Source organism: Phyllostomus hastatus, unplaced genomic scaffold (assembly GCF_019186645.2).
Source record: "Phyllostomus hastatus isolate PE091 unplaced genomic scaffold, TTU_PhHast_1.1 phas_contig_210, whole genome shotgun sequence".
NCBI classification, from domain to species: Eukaryota; Metazoa; Chordata; class Mammalia; order Chiroptera; family Phyllostomidae; genus Phyllostomus; species Phyllostomus hastatus.
Window position 1 is genome coordinate 29463932 of NW_025333737.1, and position 6765 is coordinate 29470696.

Sequence of the window (6765 nt, forward strand, 5' to 3'; positions counted from 1 at the left end):
GTGGGCCCCATGCCTCAGCTGCGTATTCTGGCGTCCTCTAGAGCTTGTGACCCCTGAAGTGATTCCCCTGCCCCCAGCTCAGCCTGCACGTGAGAGGTGAGGGCAAGAGTGGCGGCGGGCATGGTAGATTCTTCTTGGTGTCTTCTGGTCCTCTCTAGCCCCCCCACCCCCCGACCTGGCTGCACAGTTCCTGACCTTCAAAGGCTTCCCCAAGCCTGCAGACCCTCCAGACCTGACCCTTTTGCTCACAGGTTGCCCTTGTGCCTCTCACTCCGCCCTTGGCCCTCAGCCTTAACTGGGAACGGCTCGGCAGCCGGGTCTTCCTTTGCTCCTTGGCTCCGTTTAAGACCAGGTTTAGCTGTGACAGCAAACATACTAAACACAGAAGCAAGGATGTGTCTTGTTTGTAAAATCCCAGGAAGCTACTCCGCGCCCGACCTTCTTGCATACCATTGGCCGGGATGACCTTCCACAAGGAAGGCTGGGAAATGTAGTCTTTCTTCTAGGCGGCCTTGCACCCCAGAAAGGAGAATTTTTTAGCCTTGGTTGTCACACATCTGTGTCTGGCATTGGCCCTCCACGCTGACTTGGGGCATCAGAGACACGCGGTTCCCCCGGAAGGCAGCCCCCGCCAGCCCCTCCCGTGCAGCCCCTCCCCTCCCCCACCCCCCGGGAAGAAGGGAACCTTTGCCATCTTGCCTGCCATCTTGTCCCCAGGTCCTTCCACATCCCTGCCCCTTTGGGCCTTCCTCCATGTGTCTCTGTCCAGTCCCATTCCTTCTTCCTTGTTCTTGAGCAGAGGAGCCATTACCACCTGCCAGCTGGGGGCCCCCACCAGGTCTCTTCCCCATGCCCCCCATTTCTAGGTCGTACATGGAGCAACTTCGCTTAAAAAGGACAATGACTGGGCCTGCTGGTGGCTGGGACCTGTGGGTGGCCCCGTCTGAGTGGCCGAGGGGCCTGGGAGCCCCTCTCTCCCTTTCCCTGAAGCCCAGAGTGAACCGACAGATGAGAGCAACTGCTGGGAGAGCCGGGTGGGCGAAGGGGAAGGATCTGAGTTACAAAGAGGCGTCTGTCACAGTCCCTTTCCCCTCCTGCATGGCCGCTGTTTGTGAGCACCAGCTGGTACAAGCAACCACAGTCACTTCCTGCAGCCCTGGGTCCTCAGCCGTCTCGCTGTCACCCCGGGGACGGAAGTGGGATCAGGTGAACTCAAGATCAGTGGAAGGGCACACCAAAGTAACTCCCCCCGGAAGCAATACTCTCGGGGCCTAGGGACTGCCCTGGCCCGGGCCCCGGAAGGTCACGGAGAGTTACTAGAGGCAGAAGCCAAAGACACCTAGGGACTGACTGGGCTTCCTTTCTTCTGGCCAAAATAACGTGTGCGTCTTTTCACGCTCCTCAGGTGTATCGGGCCACCTGGAGGCCCATGGAGATGCTGTCTTACCAAAAGAAACAAATCTGACTCCGGGAAGTACCGAGGACAAAGGTAAGGGGGCGTGTAAAACGACACAACTGCTTTGAAGAAGGTTGGCAGTTTCTGAGAAAGGTCATCGTATACTTAACAACCCAACAATTCCATGTTGAGGTATTCACCCACGAGAAATGAGAAAATATGTCTGTTGAAAATGCATGCTAATGTTCCTGACAGCTTTATCTGTAACAGGCCCACACTGGAAACAACCCAATGTCTGTCAACAGGTGAAAAGATAAACAATCCATACAATGGAATTAAAAGAAGAGGGAACTGTTGATACAGGCAACATGGGTGAACTTCAAAAACATAATGCCAAATGGAACAAGCCAGATATAAAAACACACATACTGTGTGATTCCATTTATAGGAAGTTTTGGAATAGGTAAAACGAACCTAAAATGGTAGGCATCAGATCCGTGTTTGTCTGGGGCCCGGGGTTAAAGAGACACGTGAGAACTTTTGGAGGTGATGGAAATACATCGTCATGGTGATGCTGCAGGAATATACATTTGCCAGAAGTCATCAGTCTGTGCACTTCCTTCTGAGGAGGTGGTGAGCGTAAGACTTTCTTTGGCATCCTTACCGGTTTCTCTCTCTCCACCTCTCTGGGCAAGACTCTGTCCTCCTCTTCCTTCCCCGTCTTTGTTAGATAGGACAAGAATCTCAAGGTGTGGGCTGTTCCTACTAAATGTTATTCTTGCTAAACGTTAAAATGTAGCACAGTCTTTTGAAGACCAGCTGTAAACAAGACCTCAACCAGTAAGTGTAGGCAACTGCAAAGAAGTCCACGGGTAACTGACTGAGTAAATAGTGTATAGTTTTCAAGAACAACTTGACACCTGCTCCAGAGACTTTGCTATCAGGATTTATATCTTCCAGCCTTGCGCAAATCAGCTGGTGGGCTGCCCTTTAAATCAGCTATGAATATTTTTTTTGTATCCGGGGGTTGTATAAACAGAAAAGTTAAGACTGCAAGGCTCTTCAGCAGATGCTGTAATGGAAGTGGTCATCTCTTTGGTCATGCCAACAGCGCCCCACTTGATGCGGTTGAGGGACATCGTGAAGGTGATTCTGGGTTGAATGCTAGCCACAGCTCAGCCGCTTTGCACCCTGCTCACCCAGGTAAATCGTCACTGCTGCCAACACCTATCAGTAGGTCGGGTGGTGGCTGGATGAAAGCTTTCTGGTGGTCCCCAGAAGTGAAATTGTGCCCACTAATCTTTTAGCATCTTAATTCCTCACAGTTGAAGAGAGGCAAAACTCAACAATCCTCTGCATGTTATTTTCTATTAAATATTTTTGACATCGTTGCAACATGTCCACATGTAGGAAGTGTGCTGTTTCATAAAACTCTCCTACAGGGCTGCCATTTATTGCCAGGTTACTGTGTGTGCACGTTACTCTGACGTATAAGGCAGTGCGGTGACGCCAAGGTTCCCTGGGTGTGAGTGTATCTACTGTCACCAGTTCCCTCAGGAGCATGGCCTGGAATAAGAACTGCACATCGCCGAGAACCACCTCATGACAAGGGAGTTTGACGCCTTCAGCAGCAAACACTATGCCAGTGAGGAACTGCTCTTTGTTCAAGTTTTAACTGGTCCAGCAAAGACACAGCATGTTAATATGAGGGTATCTTGTTTGTATCTTTAGGACCAGATTGGGAAGACTAGTCTTTCTAAGGAAAGAGGCTCCAGTGAAGGATTCCTAAGAAAAAAAGGAACCCCAAGTGAACTTATTTGCATCTTTCAGAACAGAGGCTGGCGTATCTACTATCCCAGGGGATCCTGGGCTCTGTGGGTGCCACCGTGGACTTGGGAGTTTTTATTAATTAGGGTTCTCCAGAAAAATAGAACCAATAGGATGTACACAGCAAGTCCTCACTTGACATGGATGACAGGCGGAGTAACTCAGCCCGAGCCTGAAGGCCTGAAACCAGGTCGGTGATGTAAATCTGAGCCCCAAGGCCCAAGAGCCAGGAGCGCCAGTGTCCGAAGGCAGCAAGTTGGATGTCTCAGCTTAGAAATAGCAAATTCGCCCTTCCTCCACCTTTTCCTCTTCAGGTTCTCACCAGGTTGGATGATGCCCACCCGCATTGATGAGGGTAATCTTTGTCCAGTTTATTGATTCCAACATTAATTTCTTCTGGAAACACTGTCACAGACACACTCAGAAACATTTTACTAGCTATCTGGGCATCCTTTTTAGCCCAATCAAGTTGACACATACACCTAACCATGACTGAGCTTTTCAAACCAGCCTGCAGACATCTGCTCGGATTTGTAATGGTGCAGCACGTGAGTGGATGAGAAAAGCCCGTTCAGTATCATATTAGAACTAGAACCTATGTTATTAACTGGAAAAATTATAAACAAAAATTACTCAAATCTCATCCAGAGAAAAGCAGCGAACATTTCGCCACAATAGGCCTTCCAATGCATGTAACGTTGGTTCTCATATTTTAGCATGCATCAGAATTGAACTGCGGCGCTTGTGAATATTAGTGCTCTCAAGACAGTTCTGGGGTGGGCCCGATAACTTGAATGTCTAACAAGCTGTCAGGTCATGCTGATACTGCTGGTCCAGGGACCACACAGAGAGAGGTACCAGTATGTGGTGTATACCTTTGCTGTTCCAAGTGGGGTCTCCAGCCATCAGCGCTGACATCAGTGAGGAGCCTGTTACTAGTCTCCAGCCCCACCCCAGACCTACTGAATCACTGAATCAGAATCCGCAGTGTAACAAGATCCCTAGGTATGAGAAGCACTGGTTTGTATTTGAGCCTCATATTGTCTAAATAGCTTTTCCTCCCACTTTATTATAGTATAACTTAAATAAGATGCACCATTTTATAATGTAATTCAATGAGTTTTGACACTGTATAGGCTAGTTTTGTATCTCCTCCTCTCAGCCACCCAACACAACTTTCCTGTACTATTAAATATTCTGGGAAAACATGATTTTTAATGTTTTTCTAAAATCATGTTTTGTTAAAAACTTTATTTTTATTTATTTTATTGATTATGCTATTATAGTTGTCCCATTCCCCTTCACTCCCCTCCACCCTCTCCCACCCACATTCCCCCGCTTTAGTTCATGTCCATGTGTCATAAGTTCTGTAGCTTCATTTCCCATACTATTCTTGCCCTCCCCCTGTCTATTTTCTGCCTACCATCTATGCTACTTATTCTCCATACATTTCCGCCCCCCTCTCCTCCTCCCACTCCCGTTGCTAACCCTCCATGTGATCTCCATTTCTGTGGTTCTGTTCCTGTAGTTGTTTGCTAAAATCCATGTTTTAATTGATTTTAGAGAAAGAGGAAAGGAAACATTTATTCACTGCTCCGCCCATCCACACACTCACTGGTTGAATCTTGCACGTGCTGATTGGGGATCGAACCTGGTGCATCAGGATGATGCTCCAACCAAGTACACTACCCTAGCCAGGGCAAAACATGACTTTTAATGGCTATAGACTACGTGGTAAGGATGTACTAGTCTAACCAAATCAGGACATCTCTGCTGTTCCTAGTTTTTCACTGGTGTAAATAATGCTTCAGTGAATATTTTTGGATGCAAACTTTTTGCTTTTCAGTTTTCACAATAGTTTTCCAAAAGTAGAAATCTGAGGAAAGTGATACTAGGCGGGCAAAACACAGCATATTATGACTGTATTCTATTACACTTGAAGAGAAAGTTAATGAGTTAGTGTCACTGCAGCAAAATAAACCTTTCAACTAATACAATTTTTGAATCCCCCATTTTCTCAATAACCACTCTTTTGGAACTTATAATTGATGTAATATCTACTTATCTAGCCATGGTTCATATGTGTAGGAAATACATTTTATAAAGGGCCTAAATGTGTATAACCACTGTTTATTAGCACTAAAATTTTTAATCTCCTAGAATGCCAGTATCTTAAGGAATAGAGTCAGGAATATATTTACTTGAAGTCTTCTTAGCAAGTACTTTACTGATCAGGAGTCAACTTCTACTTTCAAAAGGGAAGTTTCTGAAGAGGGTTTATTTTTCTTCCTAAAGAGAGTGTATGCACTTTTCTCCCTCTATTTTATAAACAGATGCATACTTACCAAACAGGGATTTCACACCTTTGCTTTGTAACCTGCTTTCTTTACTCAGTACACATGATCACTCTTAATGAGTACCTGGTATTCCTCATTTTACCATAATTTAAACTAATTGTTTTACTAAATGTCTCCTGTTTGAACATTTAAGTTACATTCAAGTTTATTATTACAGAAGTTTCAATAAACATCTTTGTATATGGCTTTTGGGAGATAATTGTAGATTTACGCATAGTTGTGAGAAACAATGAGATCCCTTATACACTTTGCCTATGGTAGTCTTTTGCAAAACTGTCATAACAAGGATATTGATATTTCCTGTGTTACCAGAACTTGCAATTGTGTATCTTGACTTAGCTTTTTGCACACGTCCAATTCTGCTCTTGAACTGAATTTCTTAAAGTGAGAGTCTGGGACAAAGAGCTTGGCCTTGCTGTCCTGGTTCTGATGAAAGAACTCATTTTTCCATATTTTTGTCAACAGTACCCTTGGGGATGGTTTAGGTTATCCTTCTGTAACTCAAGATTACTTTTCTCCTAGTACCTTTTAAAATAGTTTTATTTTTGACATTTAAATATTTTATCTATTGGAACTTAACTTTAGTGTAAGATGTGAGGAGAAGTTGGATTTACCTAAAGTTTCCTTGTTTTTTTCCATTAGCCAGTTGTCCCAATATAATTTACTGGTATCAAGTAGTTGATTAGGTTTATCAAAGTAGTTGTTAAGTCCTGGCTGCTGTGGCTCAGTTGGTTGGGTGTTGTCCTGCAAACCAAAAAGTTGTGGGTTCGATTCCTGGTCAGGGCACATGCCTGGGTTGCAGGTTTGGTCCCCGGCTGGGGCGTGTGCAAGAGGGAACTGATCAATGTTTCTCTCTCACTTTGATATTTCTTTCCCTCTCTTTCTCCCTCCCTTCCCCTCTCTAGAATCAATTAAAAAATTGTTAAAATAGGAAATCATTAAAAAAGATACATACATATTTAAAACTATTTACTGATATAGGGCCAAGGCCTTCTGAGTGTAGATAAAAACTTAGTAGTCATGTATAAAACCCATGGAAAAAACTGGATTGGCCTTGATTAGGTCATAATGCCTGTCTCTTAGACCCATCACTATGGCCAGGGGCTGTCAGGAACATGAGAATATGATCAGAATGGTTCTCAAAAGGAAGTTAAGAATAAAAAAAGGTTTAAACTCTTATTAAAA